This window comes from Theropithecus gelada, chromosome 5 (genome assembly GCF_003255815.1).
Source record: "Theropithecus gelada isolate Dixy chromosome 5, Tgel_1.0, whole genome shotgun sequence".
NCBI lineage: Eukaryota > Metazoa > Chordata > Mammalia > Primates > Cercopithecidae > Theropithecus > Theropithecus gelada.
This window is the reverse complement of record NC_037672.1, coordinates 93587935-93604132: the sequence shown is the minus strand read 5'-3', so window position 1 is coordinate 93604132 and position 16198 is coordinate 93587935. Positions and strand designations below refer to the sequence as shown.

At 38.4% G+C, this 16198-nt stretch overlaps 1 non-coding gene across 1 annotated transcript; it reads right to left on the bottom strand.

The window, feature by feature from the left end:
• Positions 1–15420: 15420 nt before the first annotated feature.
• Positions 15421–15526, bottom strand: LOC112625547. Its single transcript, XR_003119637.1, has one exon. It is a non-coding gene; the product is annotated as a U6 spliceosomal RNA (small nuclear RNA).
• Between the last annotated feature and the right edge of the window lie 672 nt (positions 15527–16198).

Genomic DNA, 16198 nt, shown 5'->3' with positions numbered 1-16198 from the left:
AGTCTTTTCTCAGTGTTTCCTCCAGTTTCCATTTCCCTCTGATGCATTCCTTTCTCTAACTCTGAAGACCCGCTTCTCCACAAAGCACCTTCTTCCTGGTTGAAAAAAAAAGGTGGGATCCTGGACAGAAACACATAGAGATAAAACATGTCCATTCATATGCCCACTAGAATCAAATATGTTCTAGTATATAGATAAAAAGAGTTGTTGGCAGGTGATATTTTCCAAAGGTGACCATGACAACATCTCTCATTCCTCATGGTCTTCTACATGCTATGTGATCATGGCAACAAGTCTTTGAAAAGTGATGACTATGTCTTTTCCCCCTGAATCTAGAAGGGATTGTGACTAACTCTATCAACACAATATTGTAGAGATGACATTATGTGACATTTCAGACTAGTTTATTATAAACAGAAAAACTTCTGTCTTTTCTCTTTGGACATTTTGCACTGCATCCTCAGAGGCCACTTAAAATATCTGACTATCTTAAGGCCACATGATGCTATGAGGAAGCCCAGGCCACATAGAGAAGCCTTATGAAGATGATCCAGATGAAAAGCCCAGCTGAGGTCTGAGCCTATAGCTAGCATCAACTGTCTGTTGAGAGGGAAGATGCCTCCAGATATTTTCAGCATCCAGCCATAGAGTGCCCACCCCACCTCGCTGATGAGTCTTTCCAGCTAAGGTCTCAACATGAGGGGAGAGGGGCAGAGATAAATGATTTTCTTAGTTTGAATTCATGACATACAGACTTCAGGAGATGATTAAAAATATTTTGTGGCCAGCTGCGGTGGCTCATGCCTGTAATCCCAGCACTTTGGGAGGCCCAGGCGGGTGGAACACCTGAGGTCTGGAGTTCAAGACCAGCCTGGCCAACATGGTGAAACCCCATCTCTACTAAAAGTACAAAATTTAGCCAGGTGTGGTGATGGGCACCTGTAATCCCAGCTACTGGGGAGGCCGAGGCAGGAGAATTGCTTGAACTCGGGAGGCTGAGGTTGCAGTGAGCCAAGATCAGGTCATTGCACTCCAGCTTGGGCGACAAGAGAGAGACTCCATCTCAAAAACAAAATGAAAAAAAAAAAACCACATGTAAGCTGCTAAGTATGGGCATTTTTGATGAAGAAACAATAACCAGAACATGGTTAGAAAGAACGCATTCAGTTCAGTTATGATATTCTGAAGTTATTGTTCTCATTCCCTGCCTAGATACCTGGTATGGTTCTTTTGGTTTCTATTTTTATTTGTATTTTTTTTAGTTTTTTCATTCTAAAACCAGAAATTTGCCTTATTGTCATTTCATAGACTCCTGATATATCATTTTTTCATTTAACTTACCTACAATTGTTTTCTTTTCTGTGCAGCCAATGAATATAAGCTTGTTCTGTGTACTTTTGTACTGATACCGTATCAGTGAAATACATTAACTAGAAAGCATGCTTCTAATAATGCTAACAAGAGATCTTTCTTAAATCTCCATTCCCTACAGTTATTGGACTGAAATTTCTGGCAAGGATAAATTTATTATGTTAGGTAGCGTAGAAACCCAAAGCAAATGGGACACAGAACAATAGTATATTAATGAAGGGGAAAAAAGGGGGAGTTACCAAAAAACACAGATTACATATAGTTTTTCACACTTTGAGTTGAAGTGTCTCATCTAAAGTTCCCAGACATCATTTGGAGCCTCACAATCTATTAGGAATTTCTTTTTCAACTAACAATAGCCTTATTAGTTTCTAAGTTAATTGATGTTTGGACTCTTTTCAAATAGAACAAATTCATGTTGACTTGGTTAAATTATTTCTTTGATGCATACAAATGGAAAACTAGGTCTAAACCCATTAGTTTATTGCTGTTGTATAACCTTAAAAAGTTTTACAGTTTAGTCAAAAAGAAGCTATAAGTCCAATTGATTTTTTTACTGTAAAATGTTAATTTAGTGTGATAAACTCTGATATTGCTGCTGTATGACATGGTCTTCTCTCAGTGTCCTCTTGTTTCAGTGTGCCAGATGAAAAGATAATTCTTCCAAAGCACATTTTATACTATCAGTCCTTAGTGGGACATATCATGATATCATTTTGTGTGAAGGTATAATTCTTGTATTTAGTATTTTTTTCTCATGACCGTAAAAGAATATTCAGTGTTAATAATAAAACTAAGTTTAAATACAGTCACTACACTTCTGTATTACTCAGAGTTCTAGAGGGACATAACTAATAGAATATATGTATATGTGTGTACATGAAAGGGAGTTTATCAAGGGGAATTGACTCACATGATCACAAGGAAAAATCCCATGGTAGGCTCTCTGCAAGCTGAGAAGCAAGAAAGCCAGTGGTGGATCAGTCTGAGTCCCAGAACCTCAAAAGGAGGAAAGCCAACAGTACAGTGTTCAGTCTGTGGCCAAAGGCCCAAGAGCCCTGGCAAACCGCTAGTCTAAGCCTAAGAGTCCAAAAGCTAAAGAACTGGGAGTCTGATGTGTGAGGGCAGGAAGCATCTAGGAAAAGACAAAGATGAAGACTGGAAGACTCTAATTCTGCTCTTCTATCTTCTCCTACTTGCTTTATTCTAGCCACGCTGGCAGCTGATTAGATGGTGTACACCAACTAATCGCAATGAGGGTGGGCTTGCCATTCCCAGGCCACTGAATCAAATGTTAACCTCCTTTAGCAACACCTTCACAGACACACTCAGGAACAATACTTTGCATCCTTCAATCCAATCAAGTCGACACTCAATATTAACCATCACGAGTTCATCCATTCAACTTGAACCCATATGAATTTTCTGAAATAATACATAAGCCTCAAATAAAGACAGTAATAAGCTCTTAATTATGCCTAATGTAATACAGCTATCCTTCGCACAACTGGAAGCACACTAATCCTTAAACTAAATGCTATTACATAAAGTTATCGACACTTAAATGCTGATATGAAGACAGTAAATTTTATGTCACATGATAAAGGAAATAAAATAAAGATATTTTCTTAGCACAAGTGTATATATGCACAAATATGTTCTTAACAAAAGGAAAAGGAAATACTCATGACAATTACAGTCATTGTTTCTGCAACTGGTCACGTGGTCATAGCTGGTATTGATAACTACCATCTTGTACTAACCATTCTGTATTCCCATTGCCCTCAACAAGTGCCTCCACTGGTCATGGTTTTCTACCTGATGGAGTGACCCAAACCTTCATTTCTGAAGGGTCTGGGTCATTTGTAGTCCTGCCTGGATTGGGCTGTTGCAGTTTTCCATTGACATTAATCACAGAGCATGGTAATCCTAAGAGATGCCTTAATGGATCTCTTGAATTCCATGCATACTCTTCCTTACCTCCATTGTGGAGTAGTAGACTGATTTCATCTTCATAGTTCGGGTCAGTCACCCCAGCCAACACTGTAACTCTCTTCTTATCCTGTTGACTTAGAGGTAGGAGAAGCCCAACGTGTCCAGGTGGCAATTGTAATTTCCAGTTTAATAGAATCATTGTGTCTACTGGTGGCAGCATTCCTGCCTCTGGAACTAAGACCTTTAGGCCAGCAGAACATAATATTGTTGGAACAGGGAGCAAAAGTTTTGCTAGTGAGTCACTAAAGGTGATGGTAAATGGTGCCACTTCCACTTTGACCCCTTGATCCCTGAACCTGTGAATTCCAACTATGGGGGAAACAGCACCATATATTTGATGCTGATTCAGAGCATACACGGCCTTCTGGAGAACTTTGCCCCAGCCCTGCAAAGTATTGTCACCTAGTTGGTGGGTAATTGTGATTTCAAAAGGCCATTCCACACTTCTATCAAACCAGCTGCTTCAGGGTGAAGGGAAACATGGTAAGACCAGTGAATTACATGAGCATGAGCCCACTGCCACACTTCTTTAGCCATAAAGTGAGTGCCTTGGTCAGAGACAGTGCTGTGTGGAATACCATGACAGTGGATAAGGCATGCTGTGAATCCACAGATTGTAGTCTTAGCAGAACAGTTGTGTGCAGGATAGGCAAACCCATATCTGCAGTAAGTGTCTATTCCAGTGAGGACAAACCACTGCCCTTTCCATGATGAACAGGTCCAATACAATCAACCTGTCACCAAGTAGCTTTCTAATCACCCCAAGGAATTGGGCCATATCAAGGGCTCAGTGTCAGTCTCTGCTACTGCCAAATTGGCACTCAGCAGTGGCCATAGCCAGGTCAGCCTTGGTGAGTGGAAGTCCATGTTGCTGAGCCCATGTGTAACCTCTGTCATTGCCACCATGGCCACTTTGTTCATGGGCCCATTGGGCAGTGGTAACAGGGGTGGCTGGGGAAAGCGGTTGAGTAGTATCCACAGAATGAGTCATCTTATCCACTTGATTATTAAAGTCCTCTTCTGCGGAGATCACCCTTTGGTGAGCAAACACATGAGATACAAATATCTACAGAGTTTTTGACCACTTAGAGTTCCATCCACATACCTCTTCCCCAAATTTCTTTGTCACCAATTTTCCAATCATGCTTCTTCAAGTCCCTGACCATCCAACCAAACCGTTGGCTACAGCCCAAGAATCAGTACATAATCACACATCTGGCCATTTCTCCTTCCAAGCAAAGTGCAAAACCAAAAGCAGTGCTTGAAGTTCTGCCCACTGGAAAAACTTCCTTTTGCCACTGCCCTTCAGGGGTGTCCTAGAAAGGGACTGTAGTGTTGCAGCTGTCCACTTTCTGGTTATGCCTGCATATAGTGCAGACCCATCTGTGAAACAGGCCCTAGCCTTCTCTTCCTCTCTCAGCTGATCATAGGGAACTCTCCATGAGGCCATTTGTGCAGGCTGGCGAAGAGTAGGCAGGGTGGCAGGAGTGGAGACCATGGACATTTGAGCCACTTCCTCATGTAACTTACTTGTGCCCTCAGGACCTGCTCGAGCCTGATCATGTATATACCACTTCCATTTGATGATGGAATGCTGCTGTATACACCTACTTTATGGCTAGACAGTTCAGAAAGTACTCACTTCATGATAGGCAGTTCAGGTTGCATGGTGACTTGATGACCCATTGTCAATTGTTCAGTTTCTACCACAGCCCAGTAACAGGCCAAAAGCTGTATTTCCAAAGGAGAGTTGTTATTTGCAGAAGACGGCAGGGCCTTGCTCCAAAATTCTAAAGGCCTCCACTGTGATTCACCTATGGGGGCCTACCAAAGGCTCCAAACAGCATCGCTATCTGCCACTGACACTTCAAGCACCATTGGATCTACTTAATCATATGGCCCAAGTTGCAGAGAAACTTGAACAGTAGCCTGGACCTGTTGCAGAGTCTTCTATTCTGGACCCAACTCAAAATTGGCAGCCTTTAGGGTCACTGGATAAATGGGCCAAAGTAACAGACCCAAATGAGGATTGAGTTTCCTCCAAAATCGAAATAGGCTCACTAGATGTTACGTCTCTCTTTTTTTTTTTTTTTAGATGGAGTCTCACTCTGTCACCCAGGCTGGAGTGCACTGGCGTGGTCTCAGCTCACCGCAACCTCTGCCTCCCAGGATCAAGTGATTCTTCTGCCTCAGCCTCCCAAGTAGCTGTGACTACAGGTGTGTGCCACCACACCTGGCTAATTTTATATATATATATAAAATATATATATAATTATATATATAATATATATAATATATAATTATATTATATATTTATATTATATATTATATATAATTATATTATATATTTATATATATCTATATTACATATATCTAATTATATATATAGAGAGAGAGAGAGAGAGAAAGAGAGAGAGAGACGGGATTTCACTGTGTTGGCCAGACTGGTCTCAATCACCTAACCTCTTGATCCACCTGCCTCTGCCTCCTGAAGTGCTGGGATTACAGGCGTGAGCCACAGTGCCCAGCCAACATTATGTCTCTTTCTTGGTTGTAGGAGGGGCCAAATGCAGCAATTTATCCTTCACCTTGGAAGTAATATCTTGACATGTCCCATACCACCAAACCCCGAGACATTTTACTGAGGTAGAAGTTCTGTGAATTTTAGTCAGATTTATTTCCCATCCTCCCACGTGCAGATGTCTCACCAGTAAGTTCAATGTGTTTACTACTTCTTGCTCGCTCAATCCAATTAGCATAATGTCATCAATGTAATGGACCAGTGTGATGTCTTGTGGGAGGGAAAAGAGGTCAAGATCTCTGCGAACTAGATTGTGACACTAAGCTGGAGAGTTGATATACCTCTGAGGTAGGACAGTGAATGTATCTGCTAGCTGAAGGCAGATTGCTTCTGTGGGACCTTATGGACAGGAATGGAGAAAAAAAGCATTTGCCAAATCAATGGCTGCATACCAGCTGCCAGTTGATGTGTTAATTTGCTCAAGCAACAAAACCTCATCTGATACAGCAGTTGCAATTGGAGTCATCACTTGGTTAAGCTTATGATAATCCATGGTCAATTTCCAAGATCCATCTGTCTTCTGTACCGACCAAATAGGAGAGTTGAAAGGGATGTGATGGGAAGCACCATCCCTGTGTCTTTCAAGTCCTCGATGGTGGCACTAATCTCCGCAGTCCCTCTAAGGATGTGACATTGTTTCATTGTTTTTCGTTACTAATTTTTTAGGTAGAGACGTCTCTAATGGCTTTCATTTGGCCTTTCCCACCATAATAGCCCTCATCTTACCAGTTAGAGAGCCAATGTGGGGTTCTGCCAGCTGCTAAGTACATCTATGCGAACTCTGCATTCTGGCACTGGGGAAATGGCCACAAGATGAGTCCAGGGACCCATCGGGCCTACTGTAAGTTGGACCTGAGCTAAAAACCCATTAATTCTCTGACCTCCATAAGCCCCTACTTTAACTGGAGGACCACAGTGACATTTTGGAGTCCCTGGAATCAACGTCAGCTCATGGACAGCATTCAGTAGTTCCCCAAAAGTCTGATCATTCTCCTTTACCCAATGTAAAGTTACTGCAGCAAAAGGCCAGAGGTCTCCCTGGGGAAAGATGGGAGAAAAAAACACTGCATGAATTGTTGGTAGTGCAGTGGGCTTCTTCCTCAAAGAGACATGACCTCCCCTTTATTCAAGGCATTCTGTGTCCGTAAACTGGCTCAAGTCTGGAAAGTGATTGAGGGGCTTATGATTCCCTGTTTTTGTAATTCAAATTAGTATTTTGTCCACTCAACCTGGAAGTTTTCTGCTTATATAATTTAAGTAAGAATGCAATAAGCTTCCTATCAATTTCACTTCTAGAAACAACATTATTAATTAACCAAAGACAGAGCTGTACCTGAGTCAGACTATTCTGATTACTGCTTTGCCTCTGTTGTCCATTATGGTAGCTATGTCCACTTTGCCTTTGAGGGTTGAGTGCCACCACTTGGCCCCTGACACTTTGGGATCCAATTATTCCCCTTACATTTAAATTTTGTAGTTGAGTGACTGCAGTTCCCACTGTAAGAACTGGCATACAGAAAAGAGTCATCACACAGCTCTTCAAGGATGCAGATGCTGCCCTCTCAAATCTATTTCATAAGATATTGGTGAAGGGTATGTCTTCTGGACCCTCCCAGCTGGGATGAGTAGGTCTAAATTAAATAATCCACTCCAGCATCCAAATCTCTGTAAGCCTTTGGATGCCTTCCTCTGCTTTAAACCAATAGAGGTCAGGCATTTCCAGCTCACTCACCGTGAAGTGAGCTTTTAATCCATATTCGAGCTAACCAAGCAAATAAACTATTATAACCTTTTCTAACTCCCCAAACCGCAACATTAAATGCAGAGTCCTTACTTAGTGGGGCTGTATCAATAAATTCAGCCTGATCCAACTTTATGTTCCTTCCACCATTATCCCATACCCTAAATATCCATTCCAGTGCCTTCCCTCCAGATTTCTGCTTATATAAGTTAGTAAACTCAAGCAGTTCTTTCGGAGTATAGTGCATCTCCTTGTGGGACACACTCTGAGCCTCACCTCTAGGAGCCTGCTGGGACTTGAGTCTAGTTGTAGGTCTAGAAGCAGACAGAGGTGTTGGGGGTGGTTCCTGAGGAGAATTAGCGTTGTCTTGCCTGTCAAGTGCCTCAGAGGAGGCCATCATTGCTGCCCTAGGCAGTGCATGGTTAATCTCCTCAGACAAATGTGGGAAAGCTGATGGCAGCATGGGTGATGAAGGGGATGTTCTACCACTTGCGGTGGGGAGGCTGTTTCCTCTGGCAAAAAAAAAAAAAAAAAAAAGGCTCATCAGAATTTAGGACCTCGGTGCCCCCAGCCTCATCAGGGTCCTCTCACAGGGCCCCACTCCAAGTTGCAAGGTCCCATTCTTTTCCGATCAATGGTCTCACTTTAACAGTGGACACTTGGCGAAGCTATACATACATCTTTTGTTGCAGGTCAGCCACTTGCACAATAAGAGCTTGTGTCTGATTTTCCACAATTTCAGCCCCTTCTCCACAGGAGATAAGATTCTTACTCAGGGCAGTCTTAGAAGATTTGAGGCTCAGTATGTGCTTCGGGAACTGAGAGACAGAATCTCTAAGTTCATCATTTTCTTTCTTCCCTTTGTCCACTGAACTTAGGAGCAACCAAACAACTTCATTATATTCCTTGGTTCTCTGCATATGGTCAAAGGTATGTATAGTCGCTAAACTTCTTGCCTTCCAAGAGCGGTGAATCAGGAGTATCAAATGCATTTATTTTGCATAACTCTCTAACCAGTTCACCCCAAAACCTATCAGTGTTCTCCACACTATTAGAAGTAGAGTCCTTAGCCTTTTGGGGTCTAATCATATTAAGCAACCAACTCCAGAAATCCCCAAACAACTAAAAATCTACATTCTCAAAATTCTCTTCCTCTAAAACCAATCCTGGCACCAAAATCTGTATTAATCAGGGTTCTCTAGAGGGACAGGACTAACAGGATAAATGTATATATGAAAGGAAGTTTACTAAGGAGTATCGATTCACAGAATCACAAGTTGAAGTCCCACAATAGGCTGTCTACAAGCTGAGGAGCAAGGAAGCCAGTCTGATTCCCAAAACCAGAAAAGATGGGAAGCTGACAGTGCAGCCTTCAGTCTGTGGCCAAAGGCCCAAGAGCCCCTGGCAAACCACTGGTGTAGGTTCAAGAGTCCAAAAACTGAAGAACTTCAAGTCCAATGTTAGAGTGCAGGAAGCATTCAGCATGGGGGAAAGATGGAGGCCAGAAAACTTAGTCTAATCGTTCCAAAGTCTGCTTTTATTCTGGCCACACTGACAGCTGATTTATTAGATGGTACCCACCAAGATTGACGGTGGGTCTGCGTTTCCCAGTCCACTGACTCAAATGTTAACCTCCTTTGGCCACACCCTCACAGAAATACCCAGGATCAATATTTTGCATCCTTCAATCCAGTCAGTTCACACTCAATATTAAACATCACAACTCAGAAATAAAATAGATGTAGCTCACTGGTCCAAAGTTAACATAAGAAAGATGATGACACAGAAAAGTATTTGGTCTATACTCAAGGCTCAGCTGTATTATTTAGGAAACAAACTTGGGATTTCCTTTTATACTCTTTGCTTATACTCTCTCCTCAAATGTCTTTCATTTCACAGCATTTTTCTTTTTTAAGTTTAGTTAGTTAAGTAAAATTGAATTAGAGAATAACTCAACCACAAAGGCTTTGTATTTTTTTAGCTGATGCTGATATTGATGAGAACTACATATGAACATAACTATGTTTAGATTCACAGCCTGCCCAATGTCAGTGAATCACTCTGTCTCCAGAAGTTGTCCACAGGTCACCCACAACAATAGACCTAACCACTTGGCAATAAATTATGTTCAATTCAAGAAATGTTTATTTAGATTACTAGGTAGGACTCATGGCATAAACTTTGCATTATAGGTGTTTTCTCTAAAACATATTCTATCTACAGAAATTTTATATCTGTTCTTGAGAAGAGAGCTAGCCAGCAGACAATATTCACTTGGACTATATTCAATGGCTGAGTGTATTAATAGCATTAACAAAATAAAGACAGATGTTATTTTTGCCCTTCTTTAATACAAGCAGCCTTTATTAATGCAATGCTTTTATTAATTGAAGTACAGCTTTAATTTTAACTAAAATTTTCCTAATGCTTGTACAAAGAGAGTTGAAATGTCTCTATAAGATGACATTATACACATAGTGCAATATGGGCACTAACTGGGTTGAAAACAACAGAACAATTAGAGAGATATATTGAATATTAATAAACTATGTCTAGATTTTCATTTTACTGCTTTTTCTATTATTTCTAATGTGGTAAAGTATTACATCTCTTCCTTCTCTGTTAAACGAAATATTACCTTAGAACTGCTCTTCTGATTCAATGTCTAAAATCATGAAATAAAAAGCACCTTAACTCTAATGTTATTTTTTTTAAAAATGAGAAGCTTATTTCAGGGGAAGTCATCTTTTAAACATTTTCTGAGTTGAAATCAGAAAATCTGAGTGCTGGAGAAGAGATTCAATTCCAGGAAATCTGAGGCCAAAATTTAACAATACACTATGTTACCTTACAAATGATGTAATCAAACAGAAAGACAAATAATAATAGATACAAGAAGAGAATGAATAGATGATAGATTCATAGATTCATAGAGCTACTAGTATATAAATGTTCATTACTTTGTTGTTTATAGCAATACAAAGTTGGAAAAACATAGTCTCACTATAGAGAATTAGTTAAAAATAACATCCACATCAAAAGCCTTCTATACAATTAGCAAAAGTGATGACTCAAAAAGATAGTTTTGTTAACATAGTAACATATCCTTCATACATTTCTGCAAGAAAAGTGAAATGTTAAAAACAGGTTCACTATGATCTTATTTTTGTAAATATACATCCTCTTCCCCCCAAAATCCTAAAAGCTGCTATTCAATCAACTAGCCAAACTTTTAAGATCTCTAATCTCCAGATAGAAGATTGTTTATTTTCTTTTCGCTTTCTTGATTTTTATTTTTCTGTAGTAATCAGGAATAATCATGAGGGAAAACTTCATAAATTCAATTATAAACTATCTTAAAATAATTAAAATAAAAACACTGCCTTTTAATATTTGTGAGATTTGGCCAAATCGTAATTAGCTCTGAAATTAACCTCATACCTTATAGGTTTTTGAAGAAAATAATTAACCATTCAAGATCAGATATTAAAAGAAAAATAAATTTTCAAAAAAATTAGTAAGAATATTATAAACCTGAATGGAGAAATAGGTATATTTGAAAATAACATATAAGAGTGGCAAAATATAAAGTGTTAAATGAAATATATACCTCTTATAAAAACCTGATTGAAAATGCTCCAACAAAATATTAGAAATTTGAAGGAAAATGTAAAATAAGATGGATAGATTATGGTGGTTAAGTTTGTGGGCACAGGTGTCAATTATGTGAGGTTGAATTCTAATTTCTGAATGTACAAGGTATGTGATTTGGGGCAATTTACTTAACCTAGTTTTTCCTCATCTAAATAAACAGGGATAACATTAATATGTCTCTAATAGTGTTATTTTGAGGATAAATTGAGATAATATAAATAATGTTATTACTCATGGTAATAACTTATAAAATATTGAAGTAATTGATTTTCTAGAAGTAAAATTGATTCAAAAGGAGAAGAAAATATCAAGAAGCAAATAGTCTACTTTTCAAAGATGAACTTATCATGATAAACCTGTATCTTAGCATTTTGCTCACAATGATCTCCCTCTCTCCCTTTCTCTAAATCTTAATTTAAACTTTATTTTTAAGTTATCCTTTCAGTATTTATGGTAGGCTGAATAATACACCCCCATCAAAATATCCATGCCCTAATTTCCAGAACTTGTGAATAGATTACATTCCATGTCAAAAGGGTCTCTATAGATATGAGTAAGGTTCAGAACACTGAGGTAGAGAGATTATCTTGAACTATCCAGGTAGACTCAATGTCATATGAGCCCTTAAAAATGGATAACCATTTATTTTTGGCTTCACATGGAGATAAGATGATAAAAGACAGGTCAGAGAGAAATTCGATACTGCTGTCTTTGAAGTTAGAAGAAGGAAACTCTAGGAAAATAATGTGGATAGCCTGTGGAAACTGGAAAAAGCAAGGGAATGAATTCTCCCCTAGAGCTTCCAAAAAGAAACGCAGCCCTACAGACATCTTGATTTTAGCCTAGTGAGAACTGTGTGAGGCTTCAAAGCCATGTAACTGTAAGATCATAACTTGAGTTGTTTTAGGCCACTATGTTGGTGGTAACTTGTTACAGCAGCAATAGAAAATTAACACAGTATTATATTGTGATATTCAAATACAACCATGTACATGTACATGGTCTTGTTTCCCCAGCTAATACAAGCTCTCTGAGGTCAGGCAGAGAATTCTACATCTCTGTCTGTAACCTGTAGCAACTAGCATGTTGCTTTACATATAGATGGGAGTGCTCAGTATTTATTGATTTCACTCTCCTCTTCCCTATTATACTCTACAGTTTATTTCTCTGTACATCCAGGGAATCTCAAGTAGTCAGGCTTATTTAGATTAATGTAGGTAGGTTTTTAGTTACAGGGTTTGGATTTAGCACAGGCACCCAAATGGCAGAATCCCCAAGTCCTTTCAGAAATAGCTTCCCTTCATACAGACTCTGCCATCTGAAATATTAATGCAACAATCATCTATTCTAATCACAAGCATTTCCTCCTAATAACCCATGATTTCACTAGCTGCTTGCTTTAATTACTGTATAGGCACTCATGCACCACAAAGAAAATATGAATTACACATAGACTACACCACTTCCTTCAGAGAAGTGCACTGCTGATTGATGTCAAGGCCATAATCAGATGCCATATTGACTGGGCTCAAAAGATAGACTATTTATAGCAAAACAAAATACACATATTTAACAAAAGAAAAGTAAGAGGCAACTAGAAAGAAAAGACAGTCATAAAGATTCATGGTGTGCTTACACAAATTTTTTTAAAAAAGGTATAAATGTAGTTTGAACATTAATACTACATATTTTTGAATAAAAATCACATATAATATTTTTAAATTATTTTCAAGTTGTTTTTAAATTAAATATTTTGAAGAGAGCTATTACCTAGTATTGAACTTGGAATGTAATTCTGAAATAATTTGTTCAGCCTTTCAGCCAAAGCAGGAATCCATTCTCTAATTTTAATATATTGACTTATTGATTTAAGTTATTTGTTGTTTGTTTGTTTGGTTGGTTTTGAAAAAAATAGCAAAACCTGAAATATGAATGATGCTTAACAGATCAGACTGTGAAGTCAGGAAGTGAAGAAGTTCAGAAAATAACCATTGCTTTAATTTTCAACAAATGTCATTATCAACTACGGGGCTGGGAAAGCATAATAACTAGCCAGGAGCATAGCATTAAAGGTATGGGAAAGTAATGAGACACTTAAGAATGTTTGAAGCAGTCAAAAGAGGCATGTTCTGCCTCTGTTATTTATTTGTCGTGTGACACATGGAAGTCACTTATTCTCTCTTAACCTCAGTTTTGAAGTTAGAAAAGAATGATAATAAAAATGAAATAATCTTAAAAATTAATTTCATCTCTGTATAAGTGATCTCTCTAAAATATTTTCTCAGGTATTAAATTGGTATAAAAGAATTTAGTTTCATCAAGTTATATTGATTTATAGTACATATTTCTTTATTTCTTTTTAAACATACTTTCAAATTTTATTTTAGATTCAGAGGGTACATATACAGGTTTTTTACATGGGTATATTGAATGACGCTGAGGTTGACAGTATGATGCATCCCATCACCCTGGTAGTGAGCATAGTACTCAAATAGGTAGTTTTTCAATGATTCCTACTCATACCTCCCTCCTCTGTCTACCAGTCTCCAGTATCTGTTGGTGCCATCTTTATATCCATGAGAACCCAATGTTTAGCCACCATTTATAAGTGAGAATGTGTGGTAATTAGTTTTTTGTTTCTTTTGTGTGTGTGTTTCCTTACCTAGGAAAATGGCTTCTAGATTCATTCATTTTGCTTGCCAAGGACAGGATTTCATTCTTTTTTAATGACTGTGTAGTATTTCCTGGTGTATATGTACCACATTTCCTTTATTCAATCCACCGTGACTCCTTGTCTTTGTTATTGTGAATAGTGCTACAATGAACATATGTGCATGTCTTTATGGTAGAATAATTCATATTCCTTTGGGTGTATACCCAGTAATGAGATTGCTGGATCAAGTGGTAGTTGTATTTGTTCATTTTCATACTTCCATAAAGAACTGCCTGAGACTTGGTAATTTATAAAGAAAAGAGGTTTACTTGACTCACAGTTCTGCATTGCTGGGGAGGCCTCAGGAAACTTACAATCATGGTGGGAGGGGAAGTAGGCATGGAACTTCTTCACATGGCAGCAGGAAGATGTGTTAATAAGTGAAGTGGGAAGAGCCCCTTATAAAACCATCAGATCGGATGGACACAGTGGCTCATGCCTGTAATCCCAGCAGTTTGGGAGGCCAAGGCAGGTGGATCACCTGAGGTAAAGAGTTCAAGACCAGTCTGGCCAACATGGTGAAACCTCATCTCTACTAAAAGTATAAAAATTAGCAGGGCGTAGTGACACATGCCTTAATCCCAGCTACTCAGGAGGCTGAGGCAGAAGAATTGCTTGGACCTGGAAGGCGGAAGCTGCAGTGAGCTGAGATGGTGCCACTGCACCCCAGTTGGCAACTGAGCAACACTCAATCTCAAAACAATAGTGATAAACCATCAGATTTTGTGAGAACTCACCCACTGTCATGAGAACAGCATGGGATAAACCACCCCCATGATCCAATCCCTTCCCACAAGTTCCTGCCCTTGACATATGGGGATTATGGGGATCACAACTCAAGATGAGATTTGGGTGGGGACACAAAGTTTAACCATATCAGTAGTTTTGTTTGAAATTATTTGAGAAATCTCCAAACTACTTTCCACAGTAGCTGCACTAATTTACATTCCCATCAACAATGTATAAGCCTTCTCTTTTCTTAGCAACCTCACCAGAAACTGTCATTTCTTGGCTTTTTAGTAATAATCCTTTTGAGTGGTGTGAGATGGTATCTCATTGTGGTTTTGATTTGCATTTCTCTGATGGTTAGTGATGTTTAGCATTTTTTCTTTTTTGTTGACTGCTTGTGTGTCTGTCCACGTTTTTTGCCTATTTTTAATGAGGTCTTCTGTTTTTTGCTTATTATTTTGTTTAAGTTCCTTATAGATTCTGGCTATTAGACCTTTGTTGAATGCATAGTTTTTAAATATTTTCTCCCATTCTGTAGGTTGTCTGTTTATTCTGTTGATAACTTCTTTTGCTATGCAGAAGTTAAGTTTAATTAGTCTCACTTTTTGTTTTTGTTGCCATTGCTTTGAGGACTTAAAAAACATGAAATGTCTCATGAATTTGCTTGTCATTCTTGAAGAGGGCCATGCTAATCTTCTCTGTATTATTCCAATTTTAGTATGTGTGTTGACAAAGTGAGCATTTATTTCTGAATTATAAAAATATTTTTGCAGAAATTATGGTTAGAGTCTAAGTTTCTTTTCAAATAAACATAATTTTAAAATCAGCATTTAGAAATCCTAAATGTATTTTTTTGAAAATTTTCCGGAATTACATTAGTGAAAATAAGTCTTTACAATTAATTATTCAGTTTTTAAATGTTATGAAAAGCTAATTTATTGTGAATACAAGAGGTTCCACTTAAAAATAATCCATAAAATGTTAAATTGGTAATAACAGTTACAGTAAATTCAAGACATTTAGAATATTATCTGTCTTAAAAACTGGTCAAAACTTTATCAAAATGTGTTTCATAAAGGTAAATCCATTTGTTTATTTCTATATTCTTGCTGAGAAGACCTAGAAAAAGCTGGAACAAAAAACAAATCTGTTTTATTATACCAAAGAACTCTCAAGGCAGAGAGAAATTATAAGGCCAAGGTCTGGGAGAGAAGAGAAGACTATGGAAAGAAATTGAGAAGTTGAGGCCATATTATCCCTAAAGGCGAATGCCAATTACACAGATTACTGAGAAGCTGAGAAGCCAAACAAAACATTTGACAGATTCATGTACAGCAAAGTCAAAAACTGTAGTCCAGCACCCACTAAGAATCAGAGGCTGTACTAAGAATCAGAGGCTGTGGTAAACATCTTA